A 19,517-nucleotide genomic window follows, 5' to 3' on the forward strand; every position below is an offset into this window, starting at 1 on the left:
ATTAACATCATTACTAGGATTCTTCCCATTCATCCTCATTGTGGTTTTGTTCAACTTATCTTCTTTCAACCAGAATTCAGGAAACATCATCTTTCAATCAGAATCCAAATCAACTCATCAATTCTCAACTAGAATTCTAAAATCATATCAACCAGCATTTGAATTCATCATCTGGATAGCATTTTTGCTTGTTATCATGCATCACTCTCCTTATGGTACTCTACAAGAGTATAGGATTTCAGACAGAGGTACTGTTGTAAACATTCATTTTGGTATTTGATGCTATAATGAGGCTCTATCTTTTATGACATCATTTATTGGCCTTGTTTCACGGTACTCCTCCCCTATGCTCTTTGGTATTCATAGACGAGGGATGGTGCTTACAATTTATTGCTTGGAGAGTACACCTCTATTTGAGGCTCTCCATATGCGGCCTTTGGATTCAAGAGCGTACCACCATTTACTAGAGGTGTCATGTTCTAGGGGCCTCACAAAGGGAGGAGATTTGTGGTGGTTTGGAGTGGAGTTTTACTTTTATTGCTTTCTATGTGGAGTTATTCTATCGTCGATGGTGTTTGCCTTGAGTTGGGATGTGGTACAACCCCTATTTTCAACTCATGTTTGAGGGGACAAGACATGTGTGCACATCAATTGACAGTGACAAGAGACTATTATCTTCATACGTGTAGCCCTTGCTTCTTGCTATAGGAAGCGGGGAAGCCATGGGGATGCTAGCAATTCACAGGCTATCGACTATGAGGTTGATGTACATGCGGGAGAGAATCCATATGAGTGGTAAGCATCTTGACCTTCTTCATAGCTACAATGTTAACTAGTTATTTTAGTTTATTTTTGCGATTATGTGTGAGTTTTATTATTTTGGTCTATGATGATGGATTTGGTGATGTTTTGCATTGGGGATATTGCCATTTTTAATGTTATGAATCCGAATGTGGATTCCTATGACTTTGATTCCCTTTGTGGCGAGATCATGGTTATGTTGCTTTAGCCTTCTTCAAGATGACAATATGCTTTTCATTGGTGCTTATGTGGTGATAGTGAAAAGATTTAGCATGGTTGTTTGAGATAGGGAGTGAAGTATGCACACTTATTAACCCAGGAGGCAGACATCTATTTAAAGTACCTCTATTTTTTAATTTTTACATTTTTAAAGATAATTGTTTACACCCCTCTTGCATGTACTTAGTTTATCTGGGATTACTGATAGATGGTTCCATATGTTCTCTATTCAGTATTGCATGTTGTATTCTTCACATGAGTTTTTGCTTTGGAAAACACATGCATTGTCTCATAATTTCGGCTTTGCATGGCTCATACCTCTCAGGGTAATGTATTGGTGATTCGCCTCTAGGTAATGAATATATGTTGTATGGTCGCTTTTACTTCAAAGTCGTATGTGGTAATTCTACTGTCAATGCCCTGAAATCTCTCATAAATGTGATCGATTAACTAGGTAATGTGATTGAGTGTAACTAAGAATGGCATGAGATACTCTGGCGTGTTGACTTGCTATGATAAGATAGCTTGCTATTTCTGCCAAGATAATATGGTTCTCATCTGGGATTAATGGTGGGCAGATGTTTCAATATGTTCTTTATTCATTATTGCATGTTGCATTCTACACACAAGTTTATGCTTTGTACTTGAGGAAAACGCATGCATGATATGTATGCTATTTTTGTTATATCAAGCTTCGCATACTAGCTTGACTCATACCTCTCAGGGTATTGTATATGTGATTCGCCTTTGAGTAATGACTATATGCTGTATGGTCTCTTTTTATTTGCATGTAGCAATCCTCTGGTTAGCATTTTTGACTTTGTGATGGGGCTACCCTAAAATCTCTCATATATATGGTTGATTAGTTAGGATACGTGACTGTGCCTAGCAAGGAATGGAATGTGTTGGGTTGACTTGGTATGATGAGCTATCTTGCTATCTTTGCCGAGATAATCCCTGTGGCCGAATTATTGATGGTTTCATGAGACCCCTGATGGGAAGAAATAGGAATCGAATTGTAATATATACCTGTTGTTTGATTACTTAGATAAAGGAGGGTTACATACACATTACCTCAGAAACCGATACACGAGGTCTAGAATTATTGCTTGAGGGTAACTGATGTTCCATTCTCATTCGGTTTTTTGTGAGTAATTGCATAAATGCTCTTATGAGATGTTCTGAACCTGTATACTGCCTTTGAAAGATGCACGTGACTCATTATATTTCCTTTCTTATAGTAAGATACTATAATAAGACAATATAAATTCATTGGTTTATGATTAGGGTAGCTTTTTATACGAAAGTATGACTATTTTCTATCTATGTGATAGAAGACAAATTGAATATATTAGGGTATTCTAATTGTCATGAGAGTATTTTATAGACAACTCTCTTCTATACATATAAACCAAGATAATGTCTGATTCCTTGACTCTTGAAGGATACTAGGATAATAAACTTAACTCTCTTCTATACATATAAACCAAGATAATGTCTGATTCCTTGACTCTTGAAGGATACTAGGATAATGTCTGATTCCTTGACTCTTGAAGGATACTAGGATAATAAACTTAAGTTATACCAAGAGTCCACTATCCCTCTACCGCATAAATAATAAGATATTTTGGGTGACATCTATAACACATGGTAGATCCTACGACACCTGCAAGACACACACAGACTAACTTTTTGGATATCTATTTGGATGGATGCAGGTAACATGATCTACTCTCTCAAAGTATTTTCATGGTTTATGCTTAGAGGCTCAAAGTTCTCTTTCACCTAATGGAGTCACTGGCTCCAAGTATTTGTAACATGGTTATTGTAAACAATTTGTTATATAATCATGTTTAATGTTTTCACTAGTCAAGTTGGAGAAGGTTCTTGGAGTCTCTCTGACTACATATATAAAAGACTAAACACACACACACACACACACACACACACACACACACACACACACATAATTAAAACAGAGTGATTTTAAAGAAATTAAAGAAAAGAGATTTAGAAAGAAAACATGGGCTTGGATAGGAGAAAATAGAGGATTTGAGAAGAGGGATGAGAGAGACAAGGGAGAAAAAGCATAATCGTGAAAAAAAGGCTCTCCTATGCACATGGTGTTTGTTGTGTGCTTTTGGAGAGAAGCAATGACAAATCATATATAGCATGAGCAAAATAGCGAGTTATTAAAAAATAAGCAAGGGTAAAAATTTTAGCATAAAATAAAGAAAATTTTAAAAGTTTACACGGAGACAAGAAATGACAAAAAAATAGATGTCAAGACTTAAAGGTCATGGACATTTATGTGTGATATAACTTTTGCTTTTGTTGAAAGATAATTATAATTAGAAAACATATAATTATATTTTATAAAAAAAGTATAGAGATAAGAAAATTGAGTACACAAGGAACTCTAAACCTTTTCCTATATAGACATATGCATTCTAAGTAGTAAAATACGGGAGTTTCTTATTTAGAACTAGTAAATTTAGATACTATATCTAGCTAATTCATTTTCCTACATACCCTTTGACTTCTATGTGGTAAAATGCAATGTTTAAGTAGTAAAACAATGAATTTTCCTATATATCAACACTCTCTTATATAGAAAGCTATATTCTAAAGTAGTAAATTGTGATGGTTTTCTAGTTATAACTAGAAAATCTAGGTTCTCTAACTAGCTAATTTATTTTTCTACATACCCTTTGAAAAAGTGACAATGTATGTAGTAAAATTATGTTTTTCTCTATATAGAAATTATCCCCTATATAGAAAGCTACATTGTAGTTGTTTCCTAGTTAGAACTAACAAACTCAGGTTCTCCAACTAGCTATTTCATTTTTCTACACACCATTGGACTTCTATGTAGTAACATAAAATGTTTAAGTAAAAAAGTATTGATTTTGGCTATATATTAATGTTCTTTATTAAAAAATCACCTTCTAATAGGATATTATAAATATTTTCTACATAGAATTAGCAATTTTGGTTTCTCATACCAGCTTTCTTCAAACTTTCTACATATAAGTTTAATGACATACATTGTGTAATTATATATGTGTTACACCATTTGGTGCATATCTACAAGATTTGTCTAACCTAGCTAAGGAGGAAGTTTCAACAACCAAGACCAGAAACAAAATTAAGTAGATCAATGAGGTCTCCATTACCTAAGGAGGATTAGTGAGATCATTTATTGCTTGTGTTCTCTAGATATGTGTGTATGGGTTGCAAGGGATGCTTTCAAGGAAAATTAATTGCGAATGATTTACAAGATGTCTAATGATGATATGTTACTTTGGTTTTTTTTATCTTAAATTTTCAATTGTGCCTGAGAGTAAGTGACGAATCACAAAGAACTTGTGTTGGAGTTAAGTTGTAATGAATCAAGATTGAATATATAACTATGATGCTTAGTTAAGTTATGTCCCTGTATTATATGGTAGTATCTTTGGTGTAGATAAGCTTTATAGAGTGATATCGAAAGGTGTGGAGGACTTTTCATTTCAATTTGAAGAGAAGAATAGGTTCATAAAATATTTGTATCATATGAGGCAATTTAAAGAAGCATAGGTCCATAAAATACTTGTATCATGTGAGGCAATTTCTCTATTCCTACTTTAATAATGCATGTAGTACTTAGTCCTAGATTTCTAAGATAGATGGTCTCATTCCTTAGGTTTTAATTTGGGGTGAGTGAAACAAAAGGTGTAGGATTATATTCTCTTTCGGCATACATGAAAGCAAGGTGTAGGATTGTATTTTCTTATGGCTTGCATGAAAAGAATTGGTAGCGTGAAATGACAAATTGCATCAACATACATAGATACCATGTGAGGAAACTTCTCTATTCCTATATTTTGGGGTTGAAAAGGGGTAAAATAAAAACCTTTTTTTTCTTAAAACTTGTTAGCTTCTACTTGCATCCAAGAAATTATGTATGTAGTACTCATGGTGGTTTAGAAATTTCTAAGCTAAATGGTTTCATTCCTTAGGGTCAAATTTGAGGTGCTTTGAAAAAAAAAAATTCAAAGAAAGATGTAGGATTGGATTTTCTTACGGCTTATATAAAAGGAATTGGTAACATGAAAAGAAATATTACATCAGTAGAGAGCCACCATTGAAGTCACTAGTATGATCATTGTATTTAAAAGACTTAAGCACACAAAATCTTGAGAGATGTTTAATTCATGTAGAGTTATCCAACTCTATTAGGTTTCAAGCTAGTATACTCAATGTATAGTAATATTAGACTCATTAGGACTCAATAACCAGTTTAAATCAAACATTAATATCCTTTAGCTTAAAAAACCTAATGATTTAAACTATGGTTGATTTGCACTCACTTAAGAAAGATTGTCTTAGCATCTTGGCAATATTACTTATTTACACTCACCTTAGATGGAGGTGGTATGGGCCCTTTGACTTCTCTTTGGGGCTTTCCTCCTGCCGCATTGAAGATCCAACAGTGAGAAGTTAGAGAAATATGTATAGAATGTGGCCATATTGTCGAATTGCAATTTTAACGGTTGAATTTCTTCCGATCTTCTGTAGAAAATTCACTCAGTCTCTTAGAGGGCCTGTAAAAGTTTAATAATTTAATTATATAAATTTTATACGACCCTCATTGCACTTCAATTTCTTGTGGATCAAAGTACTTGTCATCATGATGAATTTAACCAAAAAAATTGGAGTGAATTTGAGTAAGGAAAGCCCATTTTCCAGCCATCTTAATCAAAATTTCACTATTTTTTCACCCAAAGTCTAAAACAAAGGATGCCTATTAGGCTTGATGTCTCACCAACCCTAGAGAGTATGCCATTTGTCAAGCAATAGAGCTATGGTAACATAGGCTTAGTCCTACATGCCACATTATATGGAGGAGACTCCATATAAGCATCTTGCCATCTCATCATGCCTTGTCATCATGCCACCTCAACTTAGTCAACAAGGTTGACTCCCAAAAGTCTACATGGCATGCCACATCAAATGCATACATGGCATTTCCACATAATCAAGAATGTCCATGTCATCTTGCTACCTCAGCATAGTCAACTTGGTTGACTTTCTGTGCTTACGTAGCGCATGACACATCATATACATGCATGGCATCGCCATCTCATACTTGAGCATGAGGAATGCCCACATGGAGGCTCCATGTCAGCAGAATTTTGCCACGTGGCAAGTGTTTTGCCACGTGGCAAAACACTTGCCACATCACCATTATATTTCATGATTTAATTAATATAAAAAATAAAAAATCATTTTTAAAATAAAAATTTTGGCTAAAATTTTGAAATAAAATTATGTAATATAATTTTAAAGCTCTCCTTCAAAAAAGTAAAAAATAAATATAATTTCTTAATTAAATAAATATTATTTATTGAACAAAAAATACAATTAATTTTTTTAATTTTTCAATCAAGTGAATGCTATAATATAATTAAATAAATTCTTAATATTCAAAAAATTCATATTTTTAAAAAATGTTTTTTGGGAGAAAACTTGAAATATGTCTAAAGAAAATTTAATATTATTTATTAATCAAATAAATTTTATATATTAAATAAATAGAAAATAATATTTGTGACTTAAAATAATTGATTCATTCATTATTCCTAAAAATTATAATTATTTTTTATTATTTTACAAAAAAGTATCATTATCTGTTAAAATCTAGATTTTATCCATAATCTAATTAATAAATGAAATGCTAACTAGCTTGGTATGTATAGCCCAAATTTTGGAGTCTCCCTCATTCTTAGAGCTTCACCAACTTTGGAGATAGCTCCATTCCAAGCATATGTTAATCTTGTTCTAGTATTACTTTAATCTTAATTATTTTTAATTTTATGCTTAATCTCTTTTTTCCTACTTCTTAGCATGGGTTCACAAAGTTGTAGGAGTAGAAGAAGCAATAGGCAATGGGATCCCCCGATCCACCTTATTCATGAGGAGCAAGCAAGGGTTTGCACATAGAAGATAGGAGAAGAAGAGATTGTTGAGCGCAAAGTAAGGGCTCGAGCAAGCAAGGGTTCGCACATAGAAGATAGGAGAAGAAGAGATTGTTGAGCGCAAAGTAAGGGCTCGAGCAAGCAAGGGTTCGCACATAGAAGATAGGAGAAGAAGAGATTGTTGAGCGCAAAGTAAGGGCTCGAGCAGTGTAATGCACGGCGGGTTCGATTTTGATGAGGCATCATCTCCTCCCCCCACCCATTCTCCATCTCTTCCCGGTGACCCCACCCCATCTCCTTCTCCTCCTCATTCTCCCACAATTCTTTCTCCACACTCTTTTGAGCCCTTTACCACTCCTCCCTTACACTTTTCCCATGCAGTTGTCACTCCACCCTTAGGCGCTCCCCACCATGAGGTGGACACTCCTATCTTCGGTGCCTCTCCACCTTTTGGCACGCCCTTGAGTTTGGAACTTCTCTCTTGGGTGTTGCCCACCATGAGCTAGCCACTCCTCCATTGGGTGCCTCTCCATCTTTGGGTGCACCATCCGAGCTTGCCACTCTTTTGTCAGGCGCCTCCCATGAGCTTGCCACTCCTCTACCTGGCTGGTGCCTCTCCAGCCTCAGGCACGTCCCATGAGTTTTCCTCACCTCTCTTGGGGTGACACCTATGAGATTAGCACTCCTCCATCTAGTGCAGCTCATGACCTTGATGCCACTCCTCGATGTGGTGCACATGCCCTTCTTGCCTACACTCCTCACTTCGACGATGCCGATGACACTGTTCACCATGTGCTTGCCACTCCACCCTTCGATGTTGCTCATGAGGCATCTTCTCATGGGAAATCCCTTTCTAGGTTTGGTGCACAAAACCATGCCAATGCTATTTTTGACAAGTACTTTGTTGACCTTGATGTGGCATCACATTCTAGTGTGCTAGATGCGCTGCTATTGCTCACGTATGGCACAATATACCACTGCTCTTCCACAATTTGTAGCCCACATTCAAAGAGGGCCAATGTTGGTGTGCTATTGAGCTTGAGGCAGTCCTATAGCACACTCAAGTGTAAGATGCATCCAGATGGATCGACTGCAAGACGTGCCCTTATAGCATTTGTTTCCCATAGTGTCCTGCTGCCAGGCACACATCGCGCCACTTCTTGCATACTTTAAATTTGTCATCGAGCACTTCATGCAGGGTTTGTTAGGAGACAAAGCTTGGATAGTGGGATTGAGGGTGCTCTATGGGGGCTAGTAATGACCGTGCACCTAGATGCATTCATTTATTGGACCCTGAGATGAGGGGAGGAGCATTGTCGTACATCACCAGAGTACAAGAAGGCATTGTGACATAGGGTTCATCGTGGGAAGTACATAGTGCATGGGGCTTGCTTTCTTGAGATGACACAGATAGAGTTGTACTTTGAGTTCAGGTCTGCACACCCTGAGATCACCATCAGTAAAAGCGTTCATTTGAGGCTTCCAAGCCTTGGTTTGTGCGCTACTTGAGGCATCGTGACATATGTCTTTGTAGGTACCATGTGGGATTTCAACTTTTGTATGATGTCTTTTGTGGCTTGTATGGCCATCAGCAGGGGGTGGTGCCTTATAGTAGCCCAAGGGATTTTATTCACTTGCTATTATGCCCCGGAGGATTCCATCTACCATCGGATGGCTTGTGTCATGGGGACTTGTACCTCGTGTGGCAGCTTGGCCATGCTTCACTTGTGCGAGGAGGATCCCTCGATGGCTGAGGTGGTGACATGGTGACAATATGAGTATGTGACACGTGGGTAGTCAAGGAGATTACACCTAGTGGAGCACCATTCGGCATGTGGTGAGTTCATGAGCATCTTTACAGATTTTGTCTATACCTACATACATCATGCTCACAGTGCCAAGTGGCAAGATTGTCAATTTTGTGCTAGCCTGCAATAGTTTCATGTTGTTGTAGTTGTCTTTGTGGTTGACTTCACATAGAATTATACATTCTCGCACCACATCAAGAGATCCAGGCAGAGTACTACTTTTTTGAGCAAGTATTGCATGAGACATTGCCTCATTTTCAATTTAAGGTCTTCAAGATATTTTATATTGATGTTGTCTATGAATCTAACAATTCCCATTCTTGTGTGCTTGACTAGGTGGCCATCATGGTGCATATTAGTTATCGGCATGTACAGGCAGCAGTAGTAGATGGCATAGCAACAAGCACCCCAGAGGAGCAAGTCATCTTTAGAGAGTATCACTTTTACATTAGTGATAATTGCTCTCACAACGCCTAGTTTGTGCAGCATTGCTTCCATCATCATGATGAATTTTTGAGAGAGAATGGAGCCACATGGACAAGCTGGCCACATGGACAAGGTGGCCATCATGGTGCATATTAGTTATCAGCATGCGGAGGCGGTAGTAGATGACATAAGGAGCACCCCAAAGGAGAAAGTGATCATTAGAGAGTATCACTTTTACATTAGTGATGATTTATCTCACAGCGCCCAGTTTGTGTAGCATTGCTTCCATTGTCATGTGATGACTTTTTGAGAGAGCATGGAGTCACATAGACAGGGTGGTGGATATGGTCTGATGGATGTGGGGCATAGTTCAAGAGTGCTTGTTAGTTTTACTGGCTATATTCTTGGCATAGCATGATAAGCTACCAGGTGATTTGGAGCTTCTTCGAGATAGGGCATGGAGAGGGGGAGCACGATGGTGTGGGTGCGTGTATCAAACGCACCCTCAGACGTCACTAGCTTCATCGTGACAGTGAGTGCTTTCGAGATGCATAGCATGTAGTCGATTGGTGCAATGCGCATTTGACCACTAGTGCTGCCTCTTCTTTTCCTCAACGACATGCTAGCATTGTAAGGAGGTCTTTTGGTGTGTTGATAACAGTGTCCTTGATGGTGCTTCTCAAGATTGTGCGACAGTGGATGGCACACTTAGGCTACACTCCAATTAGAAGCACATCCTATGATGACCCCACCATCTTCACATGGCACCGTTCATGATTTTGCAAGCTATGCATTGATGGTGGTGACTACTCACTGTGCGAGATGAGAGAGTGAGCTGATCCTTGGTTGTAGGTGTTGAGGCCAGAGCGAGGAGCATTACCCCCCACCACTTTTGATCCTCTCACACTACTTGAGGGGACATATCATGATTCTTTGATATAGATATTTTGACAATGGGTGATGTTTTTGTAGTAGTCATTTCCCAAGAGGGCAATGAGGAGGAGGTGGACTACTACATTTTGAGGTGCAATAGGCCCAAGTGCACCCTTGAGTGTGATGTGACTGATGATTATGGATTCTCATTTGGTGCCCACAACATGATAGTTGCAGGTTACTACTATGCACAAGGTTAGATGCACAAGGGATGCATTGAGTTTGTGCTGTATGAGTGGAGCAAGGAGGTGATTATATACTCTCATCTAGTTCTTGTTGTGAAACTCATGCTTTGGTGAGCTAACAACAAGAAGAAAGGCCCCCCACGGTGGACCTTAGCCCAGCACGAGCATGTGAGCATCTTGGAGACCCTCAGAGCTAGAGAGTCTGCACATTGATATTGTAGCCTTCTCCCTCTTATTTGTTGTATCTACTACCCTTCATTTTGTATCTTTCTCTCAGTTTGTATCTTCTACCCATATATATTATAAGTTGGCTGTTTAGTTGTGCCCATATATTTTGTATCTTTGTGTTAATGGTTTGGGGATGAAACTTTGTGAAGTGGGACATCAGCATCTGATGGCAGCTGAAACTTTGTGAGCGGGTCCAGGGACTGCTACCCCTCCACTCCCAAAGTTTCACCACCATCAGATGCCAAATGGGCGGGACAGTGTGCTACCACCCACTATTTTTTGCATGGTGCCCAAGGGGTCCCCTATGAAACAAAATAGTGGGTTTAGGTGGGGTATCATTATCATACATCTGATGTGGGTGAAACTTTGTGAGAAGGTCCATGGGACTACTACCCCTCAACTCGCAAAGTTTCACCACCATTGGATGGGCGGGACGATGTGCTGCCACCCACTATTTTTGCATATTAAATGCCCGAGGGGTCCCCTATGCAAAAATAGTAGGTTTGGGTAGGCAATCATTATTATACGGCCTCCAATGTAGGTAAAAAATTGTGAGAAAGACCATGGGGCTGCTACCCCTCCACTCACAAAGTTTCACCACCATCGAACGCTAGATGGGCGGGACGGTATGCTGCCACCCGCTATTTTTTGCATAGTGCCCAAGGGGTCCCCTATGTAAAAAATAGCAAGTTTAGGTGAGACATCATTATTATACGACGTCCGGCAGGTGAGACTTTGCAAGCACATCCATGGGGCTGCTACCCCTCCACTCGCAAATTTTCACCATCATTAAACGCCGGATGGGCAAGACGGTGTGCTTCCACCCGCTATTTTTTGCATAGTGCCCAAGGGGTCCCCTATGCAAAAAATAGTGGGGTTGGGTGGGGCATCATTATCATATGGCGTCCGATATGTGGGTGGAACTTTGTGAGAAGGTCGATGGAGCTACTACCCCTCCACTCACAAAGTTTCATCACCATCAGACGCCGAATGGTGGGCAGGACGGTGTGCTGCCACCCGCTATTTTTTGCATAGTGCTGCCCAAGGGGTCCCCTATGCAAAAAATAGCGGGTTTGGGTGGGGCATCATTATCGTACGACATCCAATGCAAGTGAAACTTTGGAAGCAAGTCCATGGGACTATTACCCCTCCACTTGCAAAGTTTTACCACCATAGGACGCCGAATAGGCGGGATAGTGTACTGCCACTCGCTATATTTTGCATAGTACCCAAGGGGTCCCCTATGCAAAAAATAGTGGTTTGGGTTGGACATCATTATCATACGGTATCTGATGTGGAGGAACATTTGTGAGTGGATACATGAGATTGCTACCCCTCCACTCTCAAAGTTTAACCACCATCGGACTCCGGATAGGCGGGACAGCGTGCTACCACTTGCTATTTTTTGCATAGTGCCCAAGGGGTCCCCTATGCAAAAAATAGTGGGTTTGGGTGGGGCATCATTATTGTTTGGCATCCAATGAAGGTGAAACTTTGTGAGCGGGTTTGTAGGGTTTCTACCCCTACACTCACAAATTTTTACCACCATCGACGTTTGATGGATAGGACGGTGTGCTGCCACCCGCTATTTTTTGCATAGTGCCCAAGGGGTCCCCTATGCAAAAAATAGTGACTTTGGGTGGGGCATCATTATAACACAGCATCCCATGTGGGTGAAACTTTGCGAGCGGTTCCATGGGTTTGCTACCTCTCCACTTGCAAAGTTTCACCGCCATCGGCGGATGCCGAATGGGCAGGATGGTGTGTTGCCAACCGTGCTATTTTTTGCATACTGCCCAAGGGATCCCCTATGCAAAAAATAGCGGGTTTGGAAGGAATATCATTATCGTATGGCATCCGACCGATATGGGTGAAACTTATCGTACAATGTCCGATGTAGGTGATACTTTACGAGCAGTTCCATGGGGTTGCTACACCTGCACTCACAAAGTTTCACTACCATCGGACACCGGATGGGCAGGACGGTGTGTTGCCATTGGTTATTATTTGCATAGTGCCCAAGGGGTCCCCTTATGCAAAAAATAGTGGGTTTGGGTGGGGCATCATTATTGTATGACGTCCGATGTAGTTTAAACTTTGAAAGCAGGTCCATGGGGATGATACCCCTCCACTCACAAAGTTTCACCATGATTTGAAGCCAGATGGGTGGGACGGTGTGCCCACCCACTATTTTTTGCAAGTGTCCAAGGTCCCTATGCAAAAAATAGCGGGTTTGGATGGGGCATCATTATCATATGGTGCCCGATGTTGGTGAAACTTTGCAAGCGGGTCCATGGGGCTTCTTCCCCTCCACTCACAAAGTTTCACTACTATCGGACATTGGATTGTTGGCAGGACGGTGTGCTACCACCCGCTATTTTTCACATAGTGCCCAAGGGGTCCCCTATGCAAAAAATAGTGGGTTTGGGTGGGGCATCATTATTTTATGGTGTCCGATATGGGAGAAACTTTGCAAGTGGCTCCATGGGGCTGCTACCCCTCCACTCAAAAAGTTTCACCACCATCGGACGCCGGATGGGCGGGATGGTGTGTTGCCACCCACTATTTTTTGCAGTGTCCAAGGGGTCCCTATGCAAGAAATAGCGAGTTTGGGTGGGGCATCATTATCATATGGTGTCTGATATAGGTGAAACTTTGTGAGCAGTTCCATGGGGCTGCTATCCCTCCACTCTTAAAGTTTCACCACCATTAGACGTCGGATGGGCAGGACGGTATGCTGCCACCCGCTATTTTTTACATAATGCCCAAGGGGTCCCCTATGCAAAAAATACCGGGATTGGGTCAGGCATCATTATCATACTACATCTGATAATACAAGTGAAACTTTGTAAGAAAGTCCATAGGGTTGCTACCCCTCCACTCGCAAAGTTTCACCACCATTAGACGCTGGATGGGCAAGACGGTGTGCTGCAACTCGCTATTGTTTGCATAGTTCCCAAAAGGGGGCCCATATGCAAAAAATAGCGGGTTTGGGTGGGGCATCATTATTGTATGACGTCTAATGCAAGTGAAACTTTGAGAGTGGTTCCATGGGTCTACTACCCTTCTACTCGTCGCAAAGTTTCACCCACCATCGAACACCGGATGGGCGGGATGGTGTGCTGGCACCCGCTATTTTTTACATAGTGCCCAAGGGGTCCCCTATGCAAAAAATAGTGGGTTTGGGTGAGGCATCATTATCATACAGTGCCCGATATGCGGGTGAAAATTTGTGAGCGGTCCATGGGGCTGCTACCGCTGTACTCGCAAAGTTTCACCACCATTGGACGCCATATGGGCGGGACAGTGTGTTGCCACCCGCTATTTTTTACATAGTGCCCAAGGGGTCCCCTATGCAAAAAATAGCGGGTTTGGGTAGGGCATCATTAGTGTACGGCATCCGATGTGGGTGAAACTTAGCGAGAGGTTCCATGGGATTGCTACCTTTCCACTCACAAAGTTTTACCACCATCAGACACCAGATGGGCAGTACGGTGTGTTGCATAGTGCCCACTTGGTCCCCTATGCAAAAAATAGCGAGTTTGGGTGGGGCATCATTATCGTACGGCATCCGATATGCAGGTGAAATTTTGTGAGTGGGTCCATTGAGATTCTACCTCTACACTTGCAAAGTTTCACCACCATCGGATGCCGGATGGACGGGACGATGTGTTGCCACCCGCTATTTTTTGCATAGTGCCCAAGGGGTCCCCTATGCAAAAAAATAGTAGGTTTGGGTGGGGCATCATTATCATACAGCGTCCGATGTGCAGATGAAAGTTTGCAAGCAAGTCCATGGGGCTTTGCTACCCCTACACTCACAAATTTTCACCACCATCATTGGACGTTGGATGGGCGGGACGGTGTGCTACCACCTGCCGCTATTTTTTGCGCAGTGTCCAAGGGGTCCCCTATGCAGAAAATAGCGGGTTTGGGTGGGGCATCATTATCATATGGTGTCTGATGTGGGTGAAACTTTTCAAGTGGGTCCATGGTGCTGCTACCCCTCCACTCGCAAAGTTTCACCACCATCAGACGCTGAATGGGCGGGACGGTGTGCTGCCACCCGCTATTTTTTGCATAGTGCCCAAGGGGGGTCCCCTATGCAAAGAATAGCATCGCACCTTACATGTACAAACTTTATAGAAATATAAAATCACAAAATACATAGTCCAATATATAAAACTTTATAAAAATCCACAATCACAAAATACATAGTTCAATATATAAAATAAAATGTGATACAACTGGTGGATGTCATACATAGAAACATGAGGTCATAGATACAAATGGCATGTAGACTGGTCGATATAAAAGCATGATGCCATATACATCTACATGATGGCTAATCCTTATCTGAGAGGACCTAGTAAGCTCCAGGATCACATGCTTGCACGGCCTCCTCATCGGCTCTCCAGTACAACCCGCTCCGCAATGGTCCTCTGAGTAAGACGCTCCTCTGCCATGGCTGAGGACTCACCACATGTAGCAGCACAGCTGCATCACTAAGCTCTTGGTCAATCTCCATGTCTCTATGATCGTGCCTCATTTTCCATAAGAGGAATTCACCATACACACAAGTAACAAAACAACCACATATAGACTGCTCCACCGACCTGATACGTGCCCCAAGACCTCAGTCCACCTGTTAAAACCCTAAGATCTCTCTAGATAATGGTTATGCATAAACATGCATAAATCAGGCATAAACTCATCCACCTGACCACCCCCAAGCCCAAGGGATGCACACATGAATTATAATGAAGTACATCAATCATACCTTTATCTTGATGTCCCATACCATCAAGAGGTATAACTCTAATCCATCAACATGTAGCTATAGTGTGAAATGGTAGCTGAGTAGATATAATCCTCTATACAAGAGAACATCATATCATAACCTAGCCTCAAGATAACATAGCCTTAGCCTCCATAACATGGCCTCCCTTGAGTGTGCTCCATACCCCTATTATATAGGAGGGCCCTCAAGTGAATCTTGACTCTCCATTTCCCATGTGTGACCCTTGGATACCTGACCCTAACTTTAACCCTTAAGGTTAGTCCTAACCCATGCTCCACTAGAGCTTGTTCCCATGCTCACAAAGCTAATGTGGGTTGGCCTCCTAGTATATGCATACATAATGTGCATATAACATACTGACATGGCATTATAACTGCAGGAACTAGGGATCCATCGGCGACCCGACGTACCCACATCTGCACAGGGAATCATCGGCATCCCGAGTTACTCATATCAACATAAGGAGTCATCAACGTCTCGATGAAACACATATGTACATCCGTAAACCATCAAGTGGATTGTATAAATCACCTAAAGTACGGAACTAAAAAAAGAAATGCCAACAAAGGAAGAATCCAAATTTCCTTAATCTGAACACAACAATATAATCTCACTGAACTCTAAAGAAAGAGATTTTAGCAAATGAATATGCCAACGAGATTGCACTCATCAAAACATATAGGCTATAGATAAAAGAAGTTTATCTAGAGAATGCCTACACACAACAACTTTAAATGAATTCTTAAAATGAGATTGTTTTTGAATGTTGAGGTCAACATGCTAAGTGATATTAACAAAGCAACAATCCTGAGCCCAAATTATCCCATAAGATAATCTATGTGAGGGATCGCTAGTGTCGCATACCACCATGATACCACTCATACATACCTTATCAATTTGAAACTCCCTAGTATGCCATCTAGGAAATATGAATAAAATCCTGTATAAAAGGAATAAGATGGCCTTATTCCAAACTTTCACATACTAAAATATGTCTCTATATACCTGAGACTACATCAAGGAATAACTCTTTCCGAGTACATCATTAAAAAAGAATTTGAATTATTGGTGCCTTTCTAAGATAACTACACAATAAACACACTAAAGTTGGGGTAGAAAAATAACTCACCTAGATACATAAGCAACTAGGTATCCAAGTTTGAATATGTACAAGAGTACAAGAAATATACTCCAAAATTACGTGTAAAAAATGAAGGCAAATGCTATCTTCAAAGCACATAAAATTATCCAAAAGATTAAAAGATCCTTATAAAACCATGGATAAAAGCATAGAAGCTCCTCAAATCCATGAAAACCATAGTTGATCATAAAAATCAATGCATACCATCTAATGGACATTAATCATGCCAAAAGAAGCATTAAAATTGGTGGCCAACTCATCAATCCGAAGTATATGAACGTGTTGTTATTCAAGCAAAACTCCAAAGTAAGCAAGTGAAACAATTGTGTGTAACAATCAATAAAAAAACCCCTAGACACAAGTGATCTAGGCAGAAACTGATGAGTCCAAATAAAACTTGGAAAACATCCAATAAAATCCACCAAAACAAATAGATCAACAAACCCATGATAGAATTTGTATGTGTGCATATAACACCACCAAACTCCCTACTCTAACCGGGGTGCATAAAGTAACCTGCCAAGCCTATAAGATAAACTCATCGATGCAGGCCCATCGTACTCTCTATGCCTCCTCCTCCTCTGGTGATAAATCCATCTCTATGGGAATCTCAAAATCCTCAGGCATATCCTCAGTAACATATCCATCATCTGCCATGATATCTAGGATAGCCTACTGATCAGTGCTACTAATGGGCCTCCGTGAGACAAGATCCATAGTCTTGCTGACCCTAGGTACAAGTCCTTTATTCCCCAAAGGTGATATCGGCCAAACTCTACACTGCACCAATAAGTCGGACACCTAGCAGTCATCGCCAGTGAGAGCGAACAAGGTAGTAAATATGAAACTGGTAGTGGCACCGTAATGTGTACCACCCCTATGTATCAAACTCACCGAGGAAAACTCCACAAACTACGGTACCGGTGTCCGCACCATGGTCTCACAACCAAAGAGTCTAGAAAAAGGGGATAGATAGCAATGCTCGGCATCACACGATGGTGAGCTACATCTTTGCCAAGTCTGGTCCACTTCCTCATCTAGTGCTCCACGCGGTAGTATGCGATCCATCTCTCCACGTCCACCTCACGGACTAACTGTCTCTGGCACTCAATCTCCTAGTCCCTCTCCTGCAACTCCAGAGTGAGCTGTGACACCTATCAATGAAGCTCATCTAGCTCCATATCCTGAAAAGTGATTGAAAGTGGTCAATATTAAGACAAAGACAAGAAAGCATACTTGAGAAATGGGAAAATAATTTAAACAATGTTCTCAGGGGGTGCTGGTAAAGGTGATGCTGCCTCAACTCTCTCAAGACTCGGCCTAGATTAAAGTAGAAGCCTAGGTGTGAAACTATGCAGGGCTAGTAGTCGGCTCCAATAAGAGAGCCATGGCATGTCGAATAGACTATGTAGCATGATGGAACTGATGACTGATCTACACACCTAGCTCATGCACTACTATGGTGGTGAATGGTAGTATCTCCAATCCACGAGGTGTGCAAAGTGCAGGTGGGAGATGCCTAGCCTAGTCACTAGGCCTCCTGTCATGGTTCTGAAGTCGGCCCATACCATGGCCAGCACTTGGGTCAACGATCATGATAATCTACCTCGATCCCCAACATAAACTCTACATATAACTACTGTGCGAAATAGATCAGAATCTAATGATGAACGGGACAAGGCACCATAATACACCACATATCGCAGTACAATGTGGGCTGACATAGCTGCATGGGTGCACCAAACTGCCTTAAGTGGCCCTACAAGCGCAACTCACCCATCCTAAAAAATGACCAATTGTAATGTCCTCTCTCTGATAGAGGGCAGTCGGGATACCTTGATGAGACAAGCCGCAATGTACTCGTCCACCCTGCTGTGTCTCCAAAGACTCTACGTCATCAAGGGAACGTAGGGTCTCCAGCATGCTCTCCAATGATGCAACAAGATGCATGGTGGAGGGATGTGGATCTCTATGTCCGCCGCAAAGCTAACTGCATGAAACCTCTAAGAGTGCGACCATCTCGGGGATGGTCTCTGGACATGCCTCATGAGCCATGATAAATTCTACAAGGGGTGCCACTTAACTGAAAGGTCATCTCTCTCTCTCTCTCTCTCTCTCTCTCTCTCTCTCTCTCTCTCTCATTCAAAATAGTTTTGTATCACCCAAGTGAGATGAAACAATTTCGTAGGCTCAAAACAATTTTATAAAGGCTAGTATTGGCCATTGTATAGGTTGTAGGGGTCGTTGATACATGCATATGTGCCAAGGGGTGTGAGTGGTTGGTTGGACACAATAGAGCGGCTTTGCATGCGTATCGGACAATGAAGAGACAAAAGACACTTAGGAATACGTCCACAAAGACTCGTGAAGACGTAATGAGCACAAAGGTTACAAAATTGGGCAAGAATGCTAATGGTTTTAGCGGTGAAGGTGAAAGATTACAAAATTGGGCAAGAATGCTAATGGTTTTAGTAAGCTGGAGTAGCAATTTTCACTCCAAAAAAAAAAAGAGAATCATCACTTTTTTGTGAAGATCCTGATAACCCCACAAATACTCATGTAATTGGGAAGATGAGTGGAAGTTGAACCACAAAATTTAGAAAAAAAAAACCCAAAAGAGAGAGTGTCAATGCGCCCTCCTCTGGGGAAATGTTTTTAAGAAAGAAGCCATGGCTTGAACCACAAACTTCAAAAAAACAAATGCCCCAAAGGAGGACGCATCGACGAGCCCTCCTCTGGGGGCAACCACAAACTTAAAAAACATTTTCCCCAAAGGAGGGCACATCAATGGGCCCTCCTCTAGGGTAATTTTTTTAAAGAAAGAAGCCATTGCTTGAACCACAAACTTCAAAAAAAAATTCCCCAAAGGAGAGCATGAGGCCCTCCTCTGGGGAAATTTGTTTTAAGAAAGAAGTCATGGCGTGAACCACAAAATTCAGAAAACAAATTGCCCCACAAGAGGGTGCATTGAGGCACCCTCCTCTGGGGAAATTTTTCTTTTAGAATTAGCCTTGC

The sequence above is a fragment of the Cibotium barometz genome, chromosome 20, assembly GCF_041138505.1.
Source record: "Cibotium barometz isolate CiBa-2024 chromosome 20, ASM4113850v1, whole genome shotgun sequence".
In the NCBI taxonomy this organism is placed as follows: Eukaryota; Viridiplantae; Streptophyta; class Polypodiopsida; order Cyatheales; family Cibotiaceae; genus Cibotium; species Cibotium barometz.